Raw genomic sequence first — 25660 nt, forward strand, 5'->3', positions numbered from 1 at the left:
GTGGAAAGGGGTCTTGGGTAGAGTCAGAGGAAGCTTGCCTTTCCTCCAAGACCTCGGGTAGAGTCATCTCAAGAGGCTGAGTTTGAAGAATATACTGATGCCACTGAAGGATTCCTCCTCCTCCTCCTCCTGGGAAAGGAAATTTCAGACATGAGAAAACTAGAATAAGTGTGTGAAGTCTGTAGGAGTTGAGATGGTCATGAGAATATTCCTATGTGGGCACATGGCCTGGAAGTACATACATATGTGAGATCACAGAATGCCGTGTGACATACATTTTATCTGAGGTATGTGTGTGGTGTGATTATGTGGGATTGAGGGTGTGGAGGTCTATGTGTGTTCTGGGACATGTGTGTGTGGTGCGACAATGCACGTGAACAGGGGTGTACGTGTTCTTACTGTGAAACAGTTAAAGACGGAGCATGTTAGAGGAAGTGTGCTTGAGTCCCAGAAGTGCAGCTCTCTGAGGGGCTGAAGGCTTTGGGCTGAAGGTTTTGTGGGCGCAGGGTATGCGGAATAGAAAACCTGTATATGAAAGTGCATTCATTTCAGGGCCTGTGAGTGTTTGAGTGCTTAGGCTGGCTCTATGGGGGAGCTGGAACAAGTTACCTGTGTGAGAGGGTGTACATTCTTTACAGGTTAGTGTGTAGACAGCAGAGTCTGAGCATGATTGTGTGAGGAGGGAAGGTGGAAGTGTGTATCTGTGTAACTCTTGTAGAGAATGGGAAGGACGCATCTGGAATGAAGGCATGTACATATGAGAGAAAACGTGACAGGAAAGGATAATGGGGCTCTATCTGGTGTGAAGGAATATAGTGTGTGTATGTGAGTGAGTTTGTGCTGATCTGAGGGAAGAGGTAATTGAATTCCCACCCTGTTACCAACCCAGCCCACCATCTGACAGCTGTCCCAGTGTTCACATGGGGAACTGCCCTGTCCTTGAAAGCATACCCCCAATTTGCCCCTCTGCAGAGGCTGCAGTCTTAGTTCCTCTGCCCTGAAGCCCTATCCTGTTTTTGAAGCGAAAGTGAAGTAAGTAGGGATCTGGCTGAGCCACCGCGGCTATTGATCCCGTCCAGCCTTTGTGTCTCCCTTACCGTCCTCAGCAGCAGCTAGAAGCTTTCCTGGAGACGACACGCAGGAGAAATACTCCGAGACAGAGGACTCTTCTCCCGGTGTCTGACTGCGGTCTGGGACCACCACACGTGCCTCCGGCTGAGGAGAATCCTGAGAATTCTGGAATTCTGAGGAATGGAATACAAAAAAACAGATGTGGCATTTTCTAGGATCTCTATCCATTCAAAAAAGACATGTTAAGTCCATAATCAGGTTAGGCATTGAAACCCGTCACCCCCTCATGAAACTGAGCATTTGAAACTTCACTTGCTCCAAAATATAAGGAAACAATTATGAAAATTGTGTGTAGTAGATGTCAGTGATATTGGGCACCTTGTGCGTGATGTTTCTAAAGATGTATACTGCAGTATATCGGAGGCTCAGATTCTCGCCTAGTACATAGTAAGTTGCCTGTATTATTTGATGATATTACTCTACTTACTGGAAGAATACATTTGGAGTATGTATACACGGGTTCAGTGCTTCTGTCTGTCAGCTGGGGACCACCTAACAAAAGTGCCCATCTCCTGCCCCCGGGGAGAGTCTGAAGGGTCAGGAGAGCCCTCACGCCCACCACCTGTCCCCGGGCTCCTCTCTCAGGTGTCTGCTCTGGGGAACCTGACGGGGGCCTCTGTTGCCAGAGCTGTGCAGGGCCAGGGCTTGGGGGGAACTGCTGAGTTCTGAGCTGGAGTAGGGGACTCCAGGAGGGCCTCCACAGTTGGCTCCAGACTACCCCTCCCAGAGCTGGCCCCTGCCCTGCTCTCCAGGGTTTACGTACCCTTAAATGGCACAGCTGTCAGCGGCGTACTCAGCGTGCCACCCTCCTCCGTGTCCCCTGCCCACACAGGGCTCGGACTCGGTAGTTTGTCTGTACTTATCATGCTCATCGCCTATCTTGAATTTTACACCTTCTCAATTTACAGATTACTTCTAGCTTGCTCTTTTTCCCAGTAAAATACATGTATTTCTAAAAATCAGCTCTACTGTGGATTTAAAGATATCCTGAAAATCCCCAGACAGGTTTCCTTCCTCTCCGTCTACATTTCCAATAAAAAGACTATGCCTTCAAATTCACAAACTTCAGTAAATAAATAGGTAAATTCTTATTCCTGACAAAATAACCCATCCTCTGTTTAAAAACTGCAACCCAATGTTTACTTCTCCAAATTGCATCCACTTTGTCTTTTAGGCGGCTAGAGAGTGTCTGGTGGTGGGGCGGGGAGGGGAACATTTGGTGCGTGTCATATTTAAGTGTGGTGAGTATAATCTGATGTGTATGTGCCTGTCATGTTTCTTCAACAATTTTAGGTAGTGAGTCTAGAGATGAGATGGCCCGGATGTGTGAAGGTGGTGTGATGCGCTGGGTGACATGAAGCATAATATTGTATTTATGGAGGCAGTGTATCTTCCATGTATTTATGAGTAACCTGTGTTTTATGTGCTATGAAAGTTTCAGTAGTTATATAATATCTATTTGATTTTTAGGAAAGACTGTGAGGATTTGAAGAACTTTGTGAGATGTGTTGAGACCACGAAAGCGTAACAGAGTGGCCACGTGAAGGCTAGATAGGAGAGAGGTCACTAGATGGATGGTGGCATTTGGGGATTATGTGAAGGGACTAAGAGCCTGGGAACAAAGAGGAGTTTTAGATGTTATACAATTGTGACTGTTTCAAGCCCTATTGGTGTGAAATACAGAGTGCTACCAGAGTGGGATTACCTGCGGGGTCAGAGACCGTGGTACTGAAGGAATGATGTTAGAGAAAGTAAATTAGAGGAATGTGTGTGCAGAAAAGTGAGGGTGTGATGGTTTAACACATGTGGATATCAGCTTACAAGTGCGTGTGAGTGAGTGTGAGTAGCTGTGGGTGTGATGGAGTGTCACACCTGTGTGCTTATGAGGACAGGAGGTGGCTGGATGCAAGAACTGAGGGGCCACTTTCAAATCTCTGGCCACTCTTCATGCATGAGAGGACACACACGTTACGTCTGGACAGGGGGTTGTATCAGCAAACCCCTGTTTGTACAGAGGAGCTTCGCTCTCCTCTGTAAGACAAAGGAGGAATCTACGGGTTCCTGCGTGGGAAAATTGTTCTGGACCTTTCTGACTCCCTTCCAGCTGGTTGTGAAAGATTTGTGACGTGGCGACCAGGGGAGCACATCTTCCCAGGTTCAGGCTCAGTTAGTCTGCCCGTTTCTCTGTCATTTTGTCAGTTTTCCTACTTTTTCAAACACAGCCCCGTCTGATATATTGCACTTTTGGGCACTTGTCCTTGTTGAGATTTCCCTTGAATCTCAAGGTTGTGCCTTATGTACATGCACTGCATATCTCCGAGGGCAGAAAGAAACTTTGTTGTCTTTCTGTGTTCTCTCACATCTGGACGGGTTTGTAGCAGCTTCTATCTCCAGTCAGCCGGGACCCTGATATACACCCTCTCACGCCCCCACTGTGAACCTGCTCTCGACGTACAGCCACTCTTTCATCCATTCCATACACTTTGATTGCTCGCTGTGTCCTACATGCATGGAGACTGCAGTCTCTTTTCTGGCCAGAACACCAAAATACAAGTATTCAACAGTTTCTGATTTTGCTCAAGTGTTAATGGCTAGGAGGGTATAAAACACAAATGTTGTCTCTACGGACATTCTTGTCCTGTGTCTTGGACCTGTGCTGCCACAGAGTACTGATTAGATAAAATACTTTAATATTTGTTTACCTGACTACATATGTTATTGGGTTAAACACACTTTGTTTTCATTGTCATAATCTGGGTAACTTCCCCCACCATTGAAAGATGCCATATCCTATTCCCCAGAACCTATGAATGTTAACCTTAGGAGGCCAATGGGACTCTGCAGATGTGATTAAATTAAGGGAGTATTTGAAATGAGTTCCTGTTGATGGCATGGAACCAGAGCCCTAGGCTCCCAGATTGGAGAGGAGGAGACTGCGGCTGGGCCCAAAGTAGACCTTTCTCTCTGGCGGAGCAGAGACACTGAGCTCGATCTCTGCAGGTCTGTGCGGACTCCCACTGCCCTGATCTGCCTAGACTTCAGCAGCTCTTCCTCTCTACTTAGCAGCACAAGAGGCTGAGTCAAGAGAGGAGGCAGAGGCCTAGCGTTCTGATTCAGAGGGTCCGTCATTTCCCTCAGGACCCCCAGCTTTGTCTTCCAAAGAGTACCCAGGCGGTGCACACCACGTGTGGAGCTTTGAGACTCCTGGAAAATGGAGCAAAAGTAATGGAGGCGGCTGGTTCCATTCTGTTCCCTCCTACACTCTTCTCCCTAACGTACTCTCCCCACTGTCCCTCACGGAAATACTGAGTTTGTCCTAAACAGTTATCTATGGCTTGGACAGAGAATTGGCCTATGTCAGCTTTCTGGGTTACTCTCTGGACCCTGTAGTCCAGGCTCCTCATACTCACTCACTCACCTTGCTTAAGATTTTTGGTACCATTGGCTTTCCTCCACCATTTTTTTTGTGGGTGTGCCCTTTGCATTCCCCCTCCTAGATTTACAACCTCAGATGAAATAATTGGCGAATTTTTATCTTTGCAGAATTTAACTATTATTAGTCAGTGTCTTTGTTTTGCTGACCAAGCTCACTTTTCCTCAGTGAAGTAAGATGACCTTCATCTCTAGTGAATGTGTCAGGTGTGTGTATCATGCACACATTGTGGCAGAATGCTGTGAGGAATGTCATGTGCTTTGTGTGTATAAATTCTTTAATGTGTGACTGATCTGGTGTTTGCACATTTGAACATGGGATAGTTCTGTGTGTGTGAGAATGGTATGTGTGCTTTGTGTCTGTGTTTTAGGTCAGAACGTAATGTGTGCAGGCTGCGTGTCCTATGATTATGCATGTGTGTGCGTGTTTCACATGTTAGGTGGCTTAGGTGTGCAACAGGATTATTCGGAGTATTCTCTTTGAGACTAGTGTAATTAATGTATTTGTGAAATCTAAGGTACAGTGAAAACACAGAAGGATATGAAAAATCAATGGCTGTAAGAGAAAGAATATATGAGTTTTCAATGTAGAAGTGTTTGAAGATCCAAAGTAAATGAGGGCACAGGACAGGGCATGCAAGAATAAATGTAGAGCAGCATGTGATTGATTCATTACAAAGTAAAATCTTGAAAGATTGAGCTCTAAGGGGTTGAGTAGAATATGAACACTAAAGCCTAGCCCTCTAACTCTGAGGCATTCACCAATAAGAAATATGTGCATATAGCAAAATACATGTAATAGAATTTTGAGAATATCACCTTTTAGAGTAGCCCCAGATTGAAAGTAACCCAAATGCTCGTAAAAGTGTAATAAACAAACACACTATTTATGTGCCAAGAATGAAGGAACTACAGTCACATATAACATGGATGATGATTACAAACACAAGCACAGAGAGCGAAAAGAAGAAGACGCGAAGCATGTATTGTGTACTCGTGTTCACGTAACATTAAAACACAGGGAAGACTAATGCAGCACTTTTATATGCTTGGGACAAAAACAGAGTAGAGAACTCAGATGCATGTGGAAGATGACAAGGAAGTGAACGATGATGATCAGGTGTGTAGATGGGTCTGTATAGGTTTGAACTTGGGAACATCGGCTATGAAAAGATACTGCTGTGCTGGGGTCTCGGACCAGGTATGTCTCTACTCAGGTCAGGACCTGAGGATCCTACCGTGTTGGGCCTGCTTTAGGCTATTAGTGCTGTCACACCTTCCTGGTGATAGAACCTGTCCTTGCCCAGCTCATCCTGACATGTTCTTCCATGTTCCTCTGATACAACTCATCCCCTTAGGCCCTCTTCCACCATTTCCTCAAATAACTCCCTGCCCTCCCCTTGTCTCCTTGGGCTCGCGTATTTTCCCTTGGGATTTACTACTTCCGCTGGGGATTGTACTAACGAAGATGGAGAGGCATTTAGAGTTTCTCTCTGTGCTGGGCAGCCTTGTGCTGACTGCTGAGCAGAATCACTGAGCTCAGCTCTGGGCTCTGCCTGGATCCCCACTGCCCTTTGCTTCCCATCCCTTCTCAGCAGCGCCAGGAAGCTTGTCCTCACAAGGGACGCAGGACAGGCGCTCTGAAGCAGCAGCAGCTTCTGTTGCTCTCTGGCCTTGGGTTGGGGCCACCGTCCCGTGTCCATGCGGTAGAGCTGCTTTTGTGGAAAAATTAAATAAAAATGATAGATGTGGTCCGTGCTTGGTGGTTTTATATTTATCCATCCATTAAATAAACAGTAAGAGTCTGCTATGTAATGTCTTCAGTGAACCCAGATAGCCTCCATTTATGGGGATAGCATAATACCGTTTTCCTTTGAAATTTTCAAATGTGTTAATACTGGTTGTTCCATCTATAGATCATGAATGATTGGATTTCACAAAGTGTGTCTTTGTAAATGGAAGAGAGATATATGTATCTATCTCTAATGACAGAGGTAAAACAAGTTACCTGTGTGAAAGGTTGTACACTATTAACGGGTTAGTGGGTAGACAGCATAGTGTGAGAATGATTGTGAGGAGGGAAGGTGGAAGTGTGTATCTGTGTAACGCTGGTACAGAATGGGAAGGACGCATCTGGAATGAAGGCATGTGCATATGGGAGAAAAAGTGACAGGAAAGGATAATGGGGCCATATCTGGTATGAAGGAATATAGTGTGTGTGTGTGAGTGAGTCTGTGCTGATCTGAGGGAAGAGGTCATCGAATTCCCACACTTATCAGCACAGCCCACCATCTCACAGCTGTCCCAGTGTTCACATGGGGTACCGCCCTATCCTTGAAAGCATACCCCCAATTTGTCCCTCTGCAGAGGCTGCAGTCTTAGTTCCTCTGCCCTGAAGCCCTTTCCTATTTTTGAAGGGAAAGCGAAGTAAGTAGGGATTGGGCTGAGCCACCGCAGCTATTGATCCCGTCCAGCCTTTGTGTCTCCCTTACTGTCCTCAGCAGCAGCAGGAAGCTTTCCTGGGGCGGACGCACGGGAGAAACACTCCGAGACAGAGGGCTCTTCTCCCGGTGTCTGACTCTGGTCTGGGACCACTACACGTGCCTCAGGCTCAGGAGAATCCCATTGAGTCTCCTCAAATTCTGAGAATTAATACAAAAAAAACAGATGGACCATTTTCTGGGATCTGTATCCATTCAAAAAAGACATGTTGAGTGGACAATCATTGTAGGCATTGAAACCCATACCCCATGAAATCAAGCATTTGAAACTTCACTTGCTCCAAAATACCAGGGAACAACAATTGTGAAAATTGTGTGTAGATGTCAGTGATACTGGGTATCTTGTATGTGATATTTCTATAGATGTATACAGAATATTGCAAACTAGTGACAAAAATTGGATACTAGTTCCTTTTTCGTCATGAGAAATTGTATAATTAGAGGACACGGGGTACAAGTTTTAAAAGACTTCTGACTGCCTGCCCACCTGCCTGTCTAGATTGGTATCTATATTGGTGTATGGAAAGATAGGGATGTCAATATAAATACAGAGAGGGGTAGAGATACAGCATTTTCACAAGGAATTCCTGGACACAGCCATGGTGCTGGAGATGCTCTAATGAAGACTTTACACACTTGCCCCAGACTCCTCTTCTGGGAATGTATTTCCGTATTTCTCCAAGACTCTCAGCCTCCCTATTCAGATCTTTGAAAACCTCTTTCAGAGGAGGCAGACATACCCACGTGCTATATTTCTTAACGGGAATTGTAAATGGACAGCTGGACAGTTCTTGGGCAAGGGGTCATTTATGGCCCTGCTGAGGGAAGGCACTCAGTTCTGAGCCTGGGCCATCGCGTTGCCCCGTCTCCCCGCCTGGCTCCTCCTCGGCCCCTTCTCGCTCTCAGCACACACCACGGTGACTCAGACTGTCTCCAGCAGAGGTGGGGCAGTGGTGTGTGCCAGGCTGGGGAGCATGAGCTGCCAGTGACTGCAAGGAAGAAAAGCCTTTCTCCCAACCTGCCCTCTTCCTGGACTTGTCTTGGGTTCACCGGTTCCAGAGGGGGCCGAGGCCCTGGGCCTGGAACACCTTTCCCCCTGGAGCTACAGTAGTTCTGACCATGTGAGTAAGTTTTCTGCAGTGGGAAATGAGTGGCAATGACACGTGCCCCAACCAGGCACAGGCATGGCGTCCTCCTCTGTGCCCCGCCGTGCTCTTCCCTTTTCTAGCTAACTGGGATGCTGATAACCTGGGGTCTATTTGAAAGCTGAGTGTTCATGATAAAAAGTTCCTATCAGCAGGGAGACTTGCCCTATTCCTTTACATACACTGATTGTTGCGTAAGAAATAGACAGGTTCCTTCGTGCATTAGTTACTCAGGCCTAATCTACTCCAGCTAATGAATCCTGAGTTGACTTTTGAGAAGCAAATAATTGGACCTGGTACATATTAAGCAAGGCATTATATTAGAAACTACTCTGTGTCTTCCCTTGGCTTACTTATGCTGTATAAGCCAGGGGAAGACACACAGTCACCTCACAGTCACTACAACTACTTCAGTTTCCCGTTTTTCCAGAAAGAGCCAAACTTTCTCAATTCAAATAGCATGCTTCAATGCTGTGTGTGTGTGTGTGTGTGTGTGTCCTGCTGTTGTTTCTCTTTCATACAGGAGCCTCGCATTTACATGTCTGTACACTAAGACAGTGAAAGAAAGTTCTCAATGTCTGAGACAATCTAAGAAATCAATTCATTTTCTGTATGACTTTACACTCTCATTCCTGCACCTCCAATTTCAGGAAGTCAATGTTTTTTCCTAATTTTTCATTTACCTCTTCGAGCCACACTTTCATCATTAACTGTAAAAAGTATTGTTGTAAAACTTGTAACATTGTAAAAAATGGAAGAAAGGGAAATGCATTATATAAGAAAAATTATACTAATCAATCACTACATCTGTGATACAGTAACCCAGAGCGGCATGATGTAGGGAACACAGGTCCTACGCCACAGAGACAAGGACCTAGTCACAGGAACCTTCTCTTGACCCCCAGATTATCTGATCCCTGAGAAAGACCGGCGCACCCCCACCTTTTCCTCCCTCCCGCCTTCCTGCCCTTTCTCTCCCATAGGTAGGAATCTTTGTTCCTTTTTTCTTTAGAAGACGGTCTCTAGATCCCCATTGCTCAGAGAATATCACTGATACACACCTCCTGACATCCTGGCAGCTTTGGGGGAACGTGTGGTTTCAAGATGTTTCCTTTTTCGTTTGTGCTTCATGGCTCAGCACTTCAGAGAGTGACTTAAAATCAGGTGCCTTCCTCCCTGGAACTCTACTGCCAGAGGTTCAAGTGATGACAGCCAAGAAGCAGGTCTGTATATCCAAGAACAACCAACAACTGGACAGGCTCTCTCCTCACTCCCTCACTCACTCACTCACTCACTCACTGGCCTGGCCGGTGCTTAAGTACAGCAGGAGGGCCATTATGATGTGAGACAGGGTTCCATAGCATTGTGACACGTGCATCAGAGCAGACCACTGACGGGGGAGGGGGGCAGGGTGTGTGGGATCCCTTTTACCCAATACAAACTCTACCATCAACTTGAATTTTTATCTTGCACTTCATATCAAAACAGGAGAACCAATGATATGGATTAAACAAAAGACAGTTACTTTATGTATCTAGGGTAACCACATTACTAATCTCATGGCCCTCATCATGAATCCTGTGCTTGTCAAGCATGAAGGCTTCATTCCCTGGCTTCAGTTCTAGGCCCCAGTCTCCTGGATATTAAATGGCTCTGCACAGGGTTTGAAGTCTAGTTAGCTCCATTCTACTTCCAACTTCCCACTGACTGTCTCCTCCCTGAGGGGCCATGTGTATTTCCTTCTAAGTGAGCAGCTGCTCTAGAGCAAGGCCGTGATCCAGCCAGCTTCAGCCTTCTTTACCTCCAGTAGGTCCTGCCTCACGCTATGCCCCCCACATGGGCTCGGCCTCTTGGCAGCCACCGAACAGTAGGCACATTTCCCAAGATATTCTCAGCCTCGTCAGCTATTGGAAAAACCCGTATCAAAAATTAGGTACTTAAACGCATACCAAGTTGGTAAAAATTAGATCAACCTATACAAATGATAGTAACAATATAGGTAAAAAAAAGAACCTTCATGATATAAAGTGAAGTATGGAACTATGTAGCTGTTTCAGAGAACAATTAGCCAACATTTTATGAAATTAATGAGTATATCATGTATGAGCCATGATAGAGCCATGGGATGTAAAGCCAGGGGCTTCCTCTCACCCTGAAGGCTCTGGGAAAGTGAAGGAAAAAGACTTGCAAAAGAGACAGTGGGTTGTTGAAATACATGAGCCTGTTCCCTACAGTGGGAAAAATCCAATAAATGTAGGAGCTGTATGGAATCACAAGGTGTTTGCAAACCCACTATACACATGCACCACACATATGACTTACATGTGCACATAAGATATATGGTACTGCTAAGATAGGACACTTAACCATGTTCTCTGGGGCAGGCATGGGTCTAAGGCTTTTTCTCTCAGGTAATGCCTTATCCTCACCCTGGGGAGATTTAGTAATGTGGTTACCCTAGATATATACAGTAATTGCCTTTTCTTTAATCCGTATCATTGGTTCTCAAGTTTTGACATGAATTGTAAGATAAACATTCAAGTTGATGGTAGAATTTGTATTGGGTAAAAGGGATCCCACACACCCTGCCCCCCTCCCCCATCAGTGGTCTGCTCTGATGCACGTGTCACAATGCTATGGAACCCTGTCTCACATCATAATGGCCCTCCTGCTGTACTTAAGCACCGGCCAGGCCAGTGAGTGAGTGAGTGAGTGAGTGAGGGAGTGAGGAGAGAGCCTGTCCAGTTGTTGGTTGTTCTTGGATATACAGACCTGCTTCTTGGCTGTCATCACTTGAACCTCTGGCAGCAGAGTTCCAGGGAGGAAGGCACCTGATTTTAAGTCACTCTCTGAAGTGCTGAGCCATGAAGCACAAACGAAAAAGGAAACATCTTGAAACCACACGTTCCCCCAAAGCTGCCAGGATGTCAGGAGGTGTGTATCAGTGATATTCTCTGAGCAATGGGGATCTAGAGACCGTCTTCTAAAGAAAAAAGGAACAAAGATTCCTACCTATGGGAGAGAAAGGGCAGGAAGGCGGGAGGGAGGAAAAGGTGGGGGTGCGCCGGTCTTTCTCAGGGATCAGATAATCTGGGGGTCAAGAGAAGGTTCCTGTGACTAGGTCCTTGTCTCTGTGGCGTAGGACCTGTGTTCCCTACATCATGCCGCTCTGGGTTACTGTATCACAGATGTAGTGATTGATTAGTATAATTTTTCTTAAATAATGCATTTCCCTTAATTTCTCTTTTTACAAAACCGAGGCCATGTGTTAAGTAAATGGATATTGTTAAGTTTTCCAATAATATTTTTTCCAGTTAATGAAGAAAGTGTGGCTCAAAGAGGTAAGTGAAAAAGTAGGAAACAGTTTACCTAAAATTGGATGTGCAGGGATGAGAGTGTGAAGTCACACAGAAAATGGATTGATTCCTTAGACTGTCTCCGACATAAACACCTTTCGTTCACTGTCTCAGAGCACAGAGGTGTAAATGTGAGGCTCCTTTATGAAATGTAAGGGAAAAACCAGCAGGATACACACACGCGCATGCACGCACAAGTACACACAATACCATTTAACCGCAATGGCTGAATTGAGAAAGTTTGGTTCTTTCTGGAAAAATGGGAACCTGAAATTTCTGGTGACTGTGATGTTTAAAAAGTAAACAATTCCTATGAGGAAGAGCCAATGCTCAGTAACGGGAGGGGACAGATCAGGACCAAAACCGAGGGTCCCAGTGGTGGCTCATGAAGAGAACGTGACATCTGGATTCCAGCGTACCCCAGTGGGGCCTTGGGGAGAAGCTAGGGAAGGGAGTCTGTCTTCAGTTCAGCTTCAATACAAACAGTGAATGTTCAGAGATTTTTAGTGTAAACTACGAGACATGCCAAACACATTCACACCAATTCACACATACACACATATACAGCATAAATGAGCCAAGGGGAAGCCACAGAGTAATTCTAATACAATGGCTCCTTAATATGTACCAGGTCAAATTATTTGCTTCTCAAAACTCATTATATCACTAACGGAGTAGATTCATTAGTTGAAGTGTTTCTCTCAGGTAATGCCTTATCCTCACCCTGGGGAGATTTAGTAATGTGGTTACCCTAGATACATACAGTAATTGCCTTTTCTTTAATCCGTGTCATTGGTTCTCAAGTTTTGACATGAATTGTAAGATAAACATTCAAGTTGATGGTAGAATTTGTATTGGGTAAAAGGGATCCCACACACCCTGCCCCCCTCCCCCATCAGTGGTCTGCTCTGATGCACGTGTCACAATGCTATGGAACCCTGTCTCACATCATAATGGCCCTCCTGCTGTACTTAAGCACCGGCCAGGCCAGTGAGTGAGTGAGTGAGTGAGTGAGGGAGTGAGGAGAGAGCCTGTCCAGTTGTTGGTTGTTCTTGGATATACAGACCTGCTTCTTGGCTGTCATCACTTGAACCTCTGGCAGCAGAGTTCCAGGGAGGAAGGCACCTGATTTTAAGTCACTCTCTGAAGTGCTGAGCCATGAAGCACAAACGAAAAAGGAAACATCTTGAAACCACACGTTCCCCCAAAGCTGCCAGGATGTCAGGAGGTGTGTATCAGTGATATTCTCTGAGCAATGGGGATCTAGAGACCGTCTTCTAAAGAAAAAAGGAACAAAGATTCCTACCTATGGGAGAGAAAGGGCAGGAAGGCGGGAGGGAGGAAAAGGTGGGGGTGCGCCGGTCTTTCTCAGGGATCAGATAATCTGGGGGTCAAGAGAAGGTTCCTGTGACTAGGTCCTTGTCTCTGTGGCGTAGGACCTGTGTTCCCTACATCATGCCGCTCTGGGTTACTGTATCACAGATGTAGTGATTGATTAGTATAATTTTTCTTAAATAATGCATTTCCCTTAATTTCTCTTTTTACAAAACCGAGGCCATGTGTTAAGTAAATGGATATTGTTAAGTTTTCCAATAATATTTTTTCCAGTTAATGAAGAAAGTGTGGCTCAAAGAGGTAAGTGAAAAAGTAGGAAACAGTTTACCTAAAATTGGATGTGCAGGGATGAGAGTGTGAAGTCACACAGAAAATGGATTGATTCCTTAGACTGTCTCCGACATAAACACCTTTCGTTCACTGTCTCAGAGCACAGAGGTGTAAATGTGAGGCTCCTTTATGAAATGTAAGGGAAAAACCAGCAGGATACACACACGCGCATGCACGCACAAGTACACACAATACCATTTAACCGCAATGGCTGAATTGAGAAAGTTTGGTTCTTTCTGGAAAAATGGGAACCTGAAATTTCTGGTGACTGTGATGTTTAAAAAGTAAACAATTCCTATGAGGAAGAGCCAATGCTCAGTAACGGGAGGGGACAGATCAGGACCAAAACCGAGGGTCCCAGTGGTGGCTCATGAAGAGAACGTGACATCTGGATTCCAGCGTACCCCAGTGGGGCCTTGGGGAGAAGCTAGGGAAGGGAGTCTGTCTTCAGTTCAGCTTCAATACAAACAGTGAATGTTCAGAGATTTTTAGTGTAAACTACGAGACATGCCAAACACATTCACACCAATTCACACATACACACATATACAGCATAAATGAGCCAAGGGGAAGCCACAGAGTAATTCTAATACAATGGCTCCTTAATATGTACCAGGTCAAATTATTTGCTTCTCAAAACTCATTATATCACTAACGGAGTAGATTCATTAGTTGAAGTGTTTCTCTCAGGTAATGCCTTATCCTCACCCTGGGGAGATTTAGTAATGTGGTTACCCTAGATACATACAGTAATTGCCTTTTCTTTAATCCGTGTCATTGGTTCTCAAGTTTTGACATGAATTGTAAGATAAACATTCAAGTTGATGGTAGAATTTGTATTGGGTAAAAGGGATCCCACACACCCTGCCCCCCTCCCCCATCAGTGGTCTGCTCTGATGCACGTGTCACAATGCTATGGAACCCTGTCTCACATCATAATGGCCCTCCTGCTGTACTTAAGCACCGGCCAGGCCAGTGAGTGAGTGAGTGAGTGAGTGAGGGAGTGAGGAGAGAGCCTGTCCAGTTGTTGGTTGTTCTTGGATATACAGACCTGCTTCTTGGCTGTCATCACTTGAACCTCTGGCAGCAGAGTTCCAGGGAGGAAGGCACCTGATTTTAAGTCACTCTCTGAAGTGCTGAGCCATGAAGCACAAACGAAAAAGGAAACATCTTGAAACCACACGTTCCCCCAAAGCTGCCAGGATGTCAGGAGGTGTGTATCAGTGATATTCTCTGAGCAATGGGGATCTAGAGACCGTCTTCTAAAGAAAAAAGGAACAAAGATTCCTACCTATGGGAGAGAAAGGGCAGGAAGGCGGGAGGGAGGAAAAGGTGGGGGTGCGCCGGTCTTTCTCAGGGATCAGATAATCTGGGGGTCAAGAGAAGGTTCCTGTGACTAGGTCCTTGTCTCTGTGGCGTAGGACCTGTGTTCCCTACATCATGCCGCTCTGGGTTACTGTATCACAGATGTAGTGATTGATTAGTATAATTTTTCTTAAATAATGCATTTCCCTTAATTTCTCTTTTTACAAAACCGAGGCCATGTGTTAAGTAAATGGATATTGTTAAGTTTTCCAATAATATTTTTTCCAGTTAATGAAGAAAGTGTGGCTCAAAGAGGTAAGTGAAAAAGTAGGAAACAGTTTACCTAAAATTGGATGTGCAGGGATGAGAGTGTGAAGTCACACAGAAAATGGATTGATTCCTTAGACTGTCTCCGACATAAACACCTTTCGTTCACTGTCTCAGAGCACAGAGGTGTAAATGTGAGGCTCCTTTATGAAATGTAAGGGAAAAACCAGCAGGATACACACACGCGCATGCACGCACAAGTACACACAATACCATTTAACCGCAATGGCTGAATTGAGAAAGTTTGGTTCTTTCTGGAAAAATGGGAACCTGAAATTTCTGGTGACTGTGATGTTTAAAAAGTAAACAATTCCTATGAGGAAGAGCCAATGCTCAGTAACGGGAGGGGACAGATCAGGACCAAAACCGAGGGTCCCAGTGGTGGCTCATGAAGAGAACGTGACATCTGGATTCCAGCGTACCCCAGTGGGGCCTTGGGGAGAAGCTAGGGAAGGGAGTCTGTCTTCAGTTCAGCTTCAATACAAACAGTGAATGTTCAGAGATTTTTAGTGTAAACTACGAGACATGCCAAACACATTCACACCAATTCACACATACACACATATACAGCATAAATGAGCCAAGGGGAAGCCACAGAGTAATTCTAATACAATGGCTCCTTAATATGTACCAGGTCAAATTATTTGCTTCTCAAAACTCATTATATCACTAACGGAGTAGATTCATTAGTTGAAGTGTTTCTCTCAGGTAATGCCTTATCCTCACCCTGGGGAGATTTAGTAATGTGGTTACCCTAGATACATATAGTAATTGCCTTTTCTTTAATCCGTGTCATTGGTTCTCAAGTTTTGACATGAATTGTAAGATAAACATTCAAGTTGATGGTAGAATTTGTATTGGGTAAAAGGGATCCCACACACCCTGCCCCCCTCCCCCATCAGTGGTCTGCTCTGATGCACGTGTCACAATGCTATGGAACCCTGTCTCACATCATAATGGCCCTCCTGCTGTACTTAAGCACCGGCCAGGCCAGTGAGTGAGTGAGTGAGGGAGGGAGTGAGGAGAGAGCCTGTCCAGTTGTTGGTTGTTCTTGGATATACAGACCTGCTTCTTGGCTGTCATCACTTGAACCTCTGGCAGCAGAGTTCCAGGGAGGAAGGCACCTGATTTTAAGTCACTCTCTGAAGTGCTGAGCCATGAAGCACAAACGAAAAAGGAAACATCTTGAAACCACACGTTCCCCCAAAGCTGCCAGGATGTCAGGAGGTGTGTATCAGTGATATTCTCTGAGCAATGGGGATCTAGAGACCGTCTTCTAAAGAAAAAAGGAACAAAGATTCCTACCTATGGGAGAGAAAGGGCAGGAAGGCGGGAGGGAGGAAAAGGTGGGGGTGCGCCGGTCTTTCTCAGGGATCAGATAATCTGGGGGTCAAGAGAAGGTTCCTGTGACTAGGTCCTTGTCTCTGTGGCGTAGGACCTGTGTTCCCTACATCATGCCGCTCTGGGTTACTGTATCACAGATGTAGTGATTGATTAGTATAATTTTTCTTATATAATGCATTTCCCTTTCTTCCATTTTTTACAATGTTACAAGTTTTACAACAATACTTTTTACAGTTAATGATGAAAGTGTGGATCGAAGAGGTAAATGAAAAATTAGGAAAAAACATTGACTTCCTGAAATTGGAGGTGCAGGAATGAGTGTGTAAAGTCATAAAGAAAATGAATTGATTTCTTAGATTGTCTCAGACATTGAGAACTTTCTTTCATTGTCTTAGACTATAGACATGTAAATGTGAGGCTCCTTTATAAAAGAGAAAAACCAGCAGGACACACATACACACACACACAAATACCATTTAAGCACCATAGTTGAATTAAGAAAGTTTGGCTCTTTCTGGAAAAATGGGAAACTGAAATAGTGGTAGTGACTGTGAGGTGACTGTGTGTCTTCCCCTGGCTTATACAGCATAAGTAAGCCAAGGGAAGACACAGAGTAGTTTCTAATATAATGCCTTGCTTAATATGTACCAGGTCCAATTATTTGCTTCTCAAAACTCAAGATTCATTAGCTGGAGTAGATTAGGCCTGAGTAACTAATGCACGAAGGAACCTGTCTATTTCTTACGCAACAATCAGTGTATGTAAAGGAATAGGGCAAATCTCCCTGCTGATAGGAACTTTTTATCATGAACACTCAGCTTTCAAATAGACCCCAGGTTATCAGCATCCCAGTTAGCTAGAAAAGGGAAGAGCACGGCGGGGCACAGAGGAGGACGCCATGCCTGTGCCTGGTTGGGGCACGTGTCATTGCCACTCATTTCCCACTGCAGAAAACTTACTCACATGGTCAGAACTACTGTAGCTCCAGGGGGAAAGGCGTTCCAGGCCCAGGGCCTCGGCCCCCTCTGGAACCGGTGAACCCAAGACAAGTCCAGGAAGAGGGCAGGTTGGGAGAAAGGCTTTTCTTCCTTGCAGTCACTGGCAGCTCATGCTCCCCAGCCTGGCACACACTCCACTGCCCGACCTCTGCTGGAGACAATCTGAGTCACCGTGGTGTGGGCTGAGAGAGAGAAGGGGCTGAGGAGGAGCCAGGCGGGGAGACAGGGCAACGCGATGGCCCAGGCTCAGAACTGAGTCCCTTCCCTCAGCAGGGCCATAAATGACCCCTTGCCCAAGAACTGCCCGGGGTGTCTGTTTCCAATCCCTGGGAAGAAATATAGCACGTGGGTATGTCTGCCTCCTCTGAAAGAGGTTTTCGAAAGATCTGAATAGGGAGGCTGAGAGTCTTGGAGAAATACAGAAATACATTCCCAGAAGAGGAGTCTGGGGCAAGTGTGTAAAGTCTTCATTAGAGCATCTCCAGCACCATGGCTGTGTCCAGGAATTCCCTGTGAAAATGCTGTATTTCTACCCCTCTCTGTATCTATATTAACATCCCTATCTTTCCATACACCAATATAGATACCAATCTAGACAGGCAGGTGGGCAGGCAGGCAGAAGTCTTTTAAAACTTGTACCCCATGTCCTCTAATTATGTAATTTCTTGTGAGGAAAAAGGAACTAGTACCCAAATTTAGTCACTAGTTTTTGATATTCTGTACACATCTTTAGAAATGTCACATACAAGATACCCAGTATCACTGACATCTACTACACACAATTTTCATAATTGTTGTTTCCTTGTATTTTGGAGTAAGTGAAGTTTCGAATGCTTGATTTCATGGGGTATGGGTTTCAATGCCTAACATGATTGTTCACTCAACATGTCTTTTTTGAAAGGATACAGATCCCAGAAAATGCTACATCTGATTTTTTGTATTCATTCCTCAGAATTCAAGAAGACTCAATGGGATTTTCCTCACCCTGAGGCACATGTGGTGGTCCCAAACCGCAGTCAGACACCGGGAGAAGAGTCCTCTGTCTCAGAGTATTTCTCCTGCGTGTCGTCTCCAGGAAAGCTTCGTGCTGCTGCTGAGGACGGTAAGGGAGACACAAAGGCTGGACGGGATCAATAGCTGCGGTGGCTCAGCCCAATCCCTACTTACTTCACTTTCCCTTCAAAAACAGGAAAGGGCTTCAGGGCAGAGGAACTAAGACTGAAGCCTCTGCAGAGGGACAAATTGGGGGTGTGCTTTCAAGGACAGGACAGTTCCCCATGTGAACACTGGGACAGCTGTGAGTGAGATAGTGGGCTGTGTTGATAACAGTGTGGGAATTCAATTACAACCTCTTCCCTCAGATCAGCACAAACTCACTCACACACACATTATATTCCTTCATACCAGATAGAGCCCCACTATTCCTTCCTTTCACTTCTTCTCTCATATACACATGCCTTCATTCCAGATGCGTCCTTCCCATTCTCTACAAGTGTTACACAGATACACACTTCCACCTTCCCTCCTCACACAATCATGCTCAGACTCCGCTGTCTACACACTAACCCATAAATAATGTGCACCCTGTCACACAGGTAACTTGTTTTACCTCCCTCATTAGAGCTAGCTACGTATCTCTGTTCCTTTCATAAAGACACACTTTGTGAAATTCAGTTACTCATGATCTATAGATGGAACAACCAATATTACCACACATTTGTTTCAAAGTAAAACGATATTATGCTATCCACATAAATGGAGGCTATCTGGGTTCACTGAAGACATTACATAGCAGACTCTTATTCTTTATTTAATGGATGGATAAATACACAAACACCAAGCATGGACCACATCGATCATTTTTACTTAATTTTTCCACAAAAGCAGCTCTACAGCATGGACACAGGACAGTGGTCCCAACCCAAGGCCAGAAAGCAATGGAAAAGCTTCCTGGCCCTGGTAAGAAGGGACCACTGAATGGGATGCGAAGGACAGTGGGGATCTAGGCAGAGCCCAGAGATGAGCTGAGTGATTCTGCTCATCAGTCAGCACAAGGCAGCCCAGTACAGAAAGAAACTCAAAATGCTTCTCCATCTTCGTTAATATAATCCCCGGCGGAAGTAGTAAATCCCAAGGGAAAATACTTCCGCTGGGGATAGCAAGCCCAAGGAGACAAGGGGAGGGCAGGGAGTTATTTGAGGAAATGGTGGAAGAGGGCCTAAGGGGATGAGTTGTATCAGAGGAACATGGAAGAACATGTCAGTATGAGCTGGGGAAGGCAGGTTCTATCACCAGGAAGGTGTGACAGCACTAATAGCCTAAAGCAGGCCCAACACGGTAGGATCCTCAGGTCCTGACCTGAGTAGAGACATACCTGGTCCGAGACCCCAGCACAGCAGTATCTTCTCATAGCCGATCTTCTCAAGTTCAACCCTATACAGACCCATCTACACACCTGATCATCATCATTCACTTCCTTATCATCTTCCACATGCATCAGAGTTCTCCACTCTGCTTTTTTGTTCCAACCATACAAAAGTGCTGCATTAGTTGTCCCTGTGTTTTAATGTTACGTGAACACAAATGCACAGTACATGCTTTGTGTCAACTTCTCTTCACTCTCTGTACTTGTGTTTGTAATAATCATCCATGATATGTGTGACTGTAGTTCCTTCATTCTCTGCATATAAATAGTGTCTTTATTGATTATACTTTTACGAGCATTTTGGTTACTTTCAATCTGGGGCTACTCTAAAAGGTGATATTCTGAAAATTCTATTACATGTATTTTGCTATATGGACATATTTCTAATTGGTGAATGCCTAAGAGTTAGAGAGCTAAGCTTTAGTGTTCATATTCCATCCCAATGCCTTAAACCTCAATCTTTCAAGATTTTACTTCATAATGCAATCAATCACATGCTACTCTACATTTATTCTTGCACTCTCTGTCCTGTGCCCTCATTTACGTTGGATATTCAATCAGTTCTATATTGAAAACTCATATATTCTTTCTCTTACGGCCATTGATTTTTCATATCCTTCTGTGCTTTCACTGTTACCTTAGAATTTCACAAATACATTAATTACACTAGTCTCAAAGAGAATACTCCCAATAAACCTGTTGCACAACTAAGCCACCTAACATGTGAAACACGCACACAAATGCATAATCGTAGGACACACCGTCTGCACACATAGATATGTGCTGACCTAAAACACAGACACAAAGCACAAATACCATTCTCACACACACAAAACTATCCCATATTCAAATGTGCAAACAACAGATCAGTCACACGTTAAAGAATTTATACACACAAAGCACATGACATTCCTCACAGCATTCTGCCACAATGTGTGCGTGATACACACACCTGACACAGTCACTAGAGATGAAGGTCATCTTAATTCACTGAGGAAAAGTGAGCTTGGTCAGCAAAACACACTGACTAATAATATATAGTTAAATTCTGCAAAGATAGAAATTCACCAATTGTTTCATCTGAGATTGAAGATCTAAGAGGGGGAATAAAAAGGGCACACCCACAAAAAAATGGTGGAGGAAAACCAATGGTACCAAAAATCTTAAGCAAGGTGAGTGAGTGAGTATGAGGAGCCTGGACTACAGGGTCCAGAGAGTAACCCAGAAAGCTGACATAGGCTAATTCTCTGTCCAAGCCAAAGATAACTGTTTAGGACAAACTCAGTATTTCCATGAGGGAAAGTGGGGAGAGTACATTACGGAGAACAGTGTAGGAGGGAACAGAATGGAACCAGCCGCCTCCATTACTTTTGCTCCATTTTCCAGGAGTCTCAAAGCTCCACGCATGGGGTGCACAGCCTGGGTACTCTTTGGAAGACAAAGCTGGGGGTCCTGAGGGAAATGACGGACCCTCTGAATCAGAACGCTAGGCCTCTGCCTCCTCTTTTGACTCGGCCTCTTGTGCTGCTAAGTAGAGAGGAAGAGCTGCTGAAGTCTAGGCAGATCAGGGCAGTGGGAGTCCGCACAGACCTGCAGAGATCGAGCTCAGTGTCTCTGCTCCGCCAGAGAGAAAGGTCTACTTTGGGCCCAGCCGCAGTCTCCTCCTCTCCAATCTGGGAGCCTAGGGCTCTGGTTCCATGCCATCAACAGGAACTCATTTCAAATACTCCCTTAATTTAATCACATCTGCAGAGTCCCATTGACCTCCTAAGGTTAACATTCATAGGTTCTGGGGAATAGGATATGGCATCTTTCAATGCTGGGGGACCTTACTCAGATTATGACAACTAAAACAAAATGTGTTTAACCCAATGGCATATGTAGTCAGTTAAACAAATATTAAAGTATTTTATCTAATCAGTACTCTGTGGCAGCACAGGTACAACACACAGGGCAAGAATGTCCATAGAGACAACATATGTGTTTTATACCCTCCTAGCCATTAACACTTGGGCAAAATCAGAAACTGTTGAATACTTGTATTTTGGAGCTCTGGCCAGAAAAGAGACTGCAGTCTCCATGCATGTAGGACACAGCGAGCAATCAAAATGTATGGAATCGATGAAAGAGTGGCTGTACCTCGAGAGCGGATCCACGGTGGTGGCATGAGAGGGTGTATATCAGTTTCCCGGTTGACTGGAGATAGAAGCTGCTACAAACCCCTGTCCAGACATGAGAGAACAGAGAAAGATAACAAACTTTCTTTCTGCTCTCGGAGATATGCAGTGCATGTACATAAGGCATAACCTTGAGATTCAAGGGAAATCTCAACAAGGCCAAGTGCCCAAAAGTGCAAGGGTATCAGACGGGGCCGTGTTTGAAAAAGTAGGAAAACTGACAAAATGACAGAGAAACGGGCAGACTAACTCAGCCTGAACCTGGGAAGCTGTGCTCCATTGCTCACCACGTCACAAATCTTTCACAACCAGCTGGAAGGGAGCCAGAAAGGTCCAGAACAATTTTCCCACGCAGGAACCCGTAGATTCCTCCTTTGTCTTACAGAGTAGAGCAAAGCTCCTCTGTAAAAACAGGGGTTTGCTGATACAACCCCCTGTCCAGACGTGACGTGTGTGTCCTCTCGTGCATGAAGAGTGGTCACAGATTTGAAAGTGTCCCCTCAGTTCTTGCATCCAGCCACCTCCTGTCCTCATAAGCACACAGGTGTGACACTCCATCACACCCACAGCTACTCACACTCACTCACACGCACACTCGTAAGGTGATATCCACATGTGTTAAACCATCACACCCTCACTTTTCTGCACACACATTCCTCTAATTTACTTTCTCTAACATCATTCCTTCAGTACCACGGTCTCTGACCCCGCAGGTAATCCCACTCTGGTAGCACTCTGTATTTCACACCAATAGGGCTTGAAACAGTCACAATTGTATAACGTCTAAAACTCCTCTTTGTTCCCAGGCTCTTAGTCCCTTCACATAATCCCCAAATGCCACCATCCATCTAGTGACCTCTCTCCTATCTAGCCTTCACGTGGCCACTCTATTACGCTTTCATGGTCTCAACACATCTCACAAAGTTCTTCAAATCCTCACAGTCTTTCCTAAAAATCAAATAGATATTATATAACTACTGAAACTTTCATAGCACATAAAACACAGGTTACTCATAAATACATGGAAGATACACTGCCTCCATAAATACAATATTATGCTTCATGTCACCCAGCGCATCACACCACCTTCACACATCCGCGCCATCTCATCTCCAGACTCACTACCTAAAATTGTTGAAGAAACATGACAGGCACATACACATCAGATTATACTCACCACACTTAAATATGACACGCACCAAATGTTCCCCTCCCCGCCCCACCACCAGACACTCTCTAGCTGCCTAAAAGACAAAGTGGATGCAATTTGGAGAAGTAAACATTGGGTTGCAGTTTTTAAACAGAGGATGGGTTATTTTGTCAGGAATAAGAATTTACCTATTTATTTACTGAAGTTTGTGAATTTGAAGGCATAGTCTTTTTATTGGAAATGTAGAGGAAGAGGAAGGAAACCTGTCCGGGGATTTTCAGGATATATTTAAATCCACAGTAGAGCTGATTTAAGAAATATATGTATTTTACTGGGAAAAAGAGCAAGCTAGAAGTAATCTGTAAATTGAGAAGGTGTCAAATTCAAGATAGGCGATGAGCATGATAAGTACAGACGAACTACCGAGTCCGAGCCCTGTGTGGGCAGGGGACACGGAGGAGGGTGGCACGCTGAGTAGGCCGCTGACAGCTGTGCCATTGAAGGGTACGTAAACTCTGGAGAGCAGGGCAGGGACCAGCGCTGGGAGGGGTTGTCTGGAGCCAACCGTGGAGGCCCTCCTGGAGTCCCCTACTCCAGCTCAGAACTCAGCAGTTCCCCCCAAGCCCTGGCCCTGCACAGCTCTGGCAACAGAGGCCCCTGTCAGGTTCCCCAGAGCAGACACCTGAGAGAGGAGCCCGGGGACAGGAGGTGGGCGTGAGGGCTCTCCTGTCCCTTCAGACTCTCCCCGGGGGCAGGAGATGGGCACTTTTGTTAGGTGGTCCCCAGCTGACAGACGGAAGCACTGAACCCGTGTATACATACTCCAAATGTATTCTTCCAGTAAGTAGAGTAATATCATCAAATAATACAGGCAACTTACTATGTACTAGGCGAGAATCTGAGCCTCCGATATACTGCAGTATACATCTTTAGAAATATCACACACAAGATCCCCAATGTCACTAACATCTACTACACACAATTTTCATAATTGTTTCCTTATATTTTGGAGCAAGTGAACTTTCAAATGCTCAATTTCATGAGGTGGGGGGCGGGTTTCTATGCCTAACCTGATTATGGACTTAACATGTCTTTTTTGAATGGATAGAGATCCCAGAAAATGCCACATCTGTTTTTTTGTATTCCATTCCTCAGAATTCCAGAATTCTCAAGAGGATTCTCCTCAGCCGGAGGCACGTGTGGTGGTCCCAGACCGCAGTCAGACACCGGGAGAAGAGTCCTCTGTCTCAGAGTATTTCTCCTGCGTGTCGTCTCCAGGAAAGCTTCTAGCTGCTGCTGAGGACGGTAAGGGAGACACAAAGGCTGGACGGGATGAATAGCTGGCGCGGCTCAGCCAGATCCCTACTTACTTCACTTTCCCTTCAAAAACAGGATAGGGCTTCAGGGCAGAGGAACTAAGACTGCAGCCTCTGCAGAGGGGCAAATTGGGGGTGTGGTTTCAAGGACAGGGCAGTTCCCCATGTGAACACTGGGACAGCTGTGAGATGGTGGGCTGTGCTGGTAACAGTGTGGGAATTCAATTACCTCCTCCCTCAGATCAGCACAAACTCACTCACACACACACTATATTCCTTCACACCAGATAGAGCCCCATTATCCTTTCCTGTCACGTTTTCTCTCATATGTACATGCCTTCATTCCAGATGCGTCCTTCCCATTCTCTACAAGAGTTACACAGATACACACTTCCACCTTCCCTCCTCACACAATCATGCTCAGACTCTGCTGTCTACACACTAACCTGTAAAGAATGTATACCCTCTCACACAGGTAACTTGTTCCAGCTCCCCCATAGAGCCAGCCTAAGCACTCAAACACTCACAGGCCCTGAAATGAATGCACTTTCATATACAGGCTTTCTATTCCGCATACCCCGCACCCACAAAACCTTCAGCCCAAAGCCTTCAGCCCCTCAGAGAGCTGCACTTCTGGGAAGCTCAAGCACACTTCCTCTAACATGCTCCGTCTTTAACTGTTTCACAGTAAGAACACGTACACCCCTGTTCACGTGCATTGTCGCACCACACACACATGTCCCAGAACACACATAGACCTCCACACCCTCAATCCCACATAATCACACCACACACATACCTCAGATAAAATGTATGTCACACGGCATTCTGTGGTTTCACATATGTATGTACTTCCAGGCCATGTGCCCACATAGGAATATTCTCATGACCATCTCAACTCCTACAGACTTCACACACTTATTCTAGTTTTCTCATGTCTGAAATTTCCTTTCCCAGGAGGAGGAGGAGAAGGAATCCTTCAGTGGCATCAGTATATTCTTCAAACTCAGCCTCTTGAGATGACTCTACCCGAGGTCTTGGAGGAAAGGCAAGCTTCCTCTGACTCTACCCAAGACCCCTTTCCACCATACCTGGGAACGGCACCCGTCAAGGAGATTTACTACAGGCCGGTCCAGATGAAAAGAGGTGTGGCTGTGTCATGGGATGAGGTGGAAGTCTTGCAGCCCGCCTCAAAGAAGACCAAAAGACAATCTGCTTTTCTTGAAGAGGCTGAAAAAAAGGGTGAAGAGGCCTCAGACATATGGAGCCGCTTGTCTACACGGGAACTCGTAGATGTCAGCGACTATAGCGAAGCCTCAGAGGAGAGGGAGCAGCCTGGCAGTGCGGTGGAGCCTCCAGCCCAGGAGGAGAGCCCCAGGGCCGAGACC

General features: G+C 45.4%; 1 long non-coding RNA gene across 1 annotated transcript; it reads right to left on the reverse strand.

Moving 5' to 3' along the window:
- On the reverse strand, window positions 1-25651 carry LOC130680403 (uncharacterized). Its single transcript, XR_008993400.1, has 3 exons — window positions 25364-25651; window positions 1098-1244; window positions 1-129 (listed from the first exon to the last, which is right to left on the reverse strand). It is a non-coding gene; the product is annotated as an uncharacterized LOC130680403 (long non-coding RNA).
- Window positions 25652-25660: the final 9 nt, after the last annotated feature.

The sequence above is a fragment of the Manis pentadactyla genome, chromosome 13 (assembly GCF_030020395.1).
Source record: "Manis pentadactyla isolate mManPen7 chromosome 13, mManPen7.hap1, whole genome shotgun sequence".
NCBI classification, from domain to species: domain Eukaryota; kingdom Metazoa; phylum Chordata; class Mammalia; order Pholidota; family Manidae; genus Manis; species Manis pentadactyla.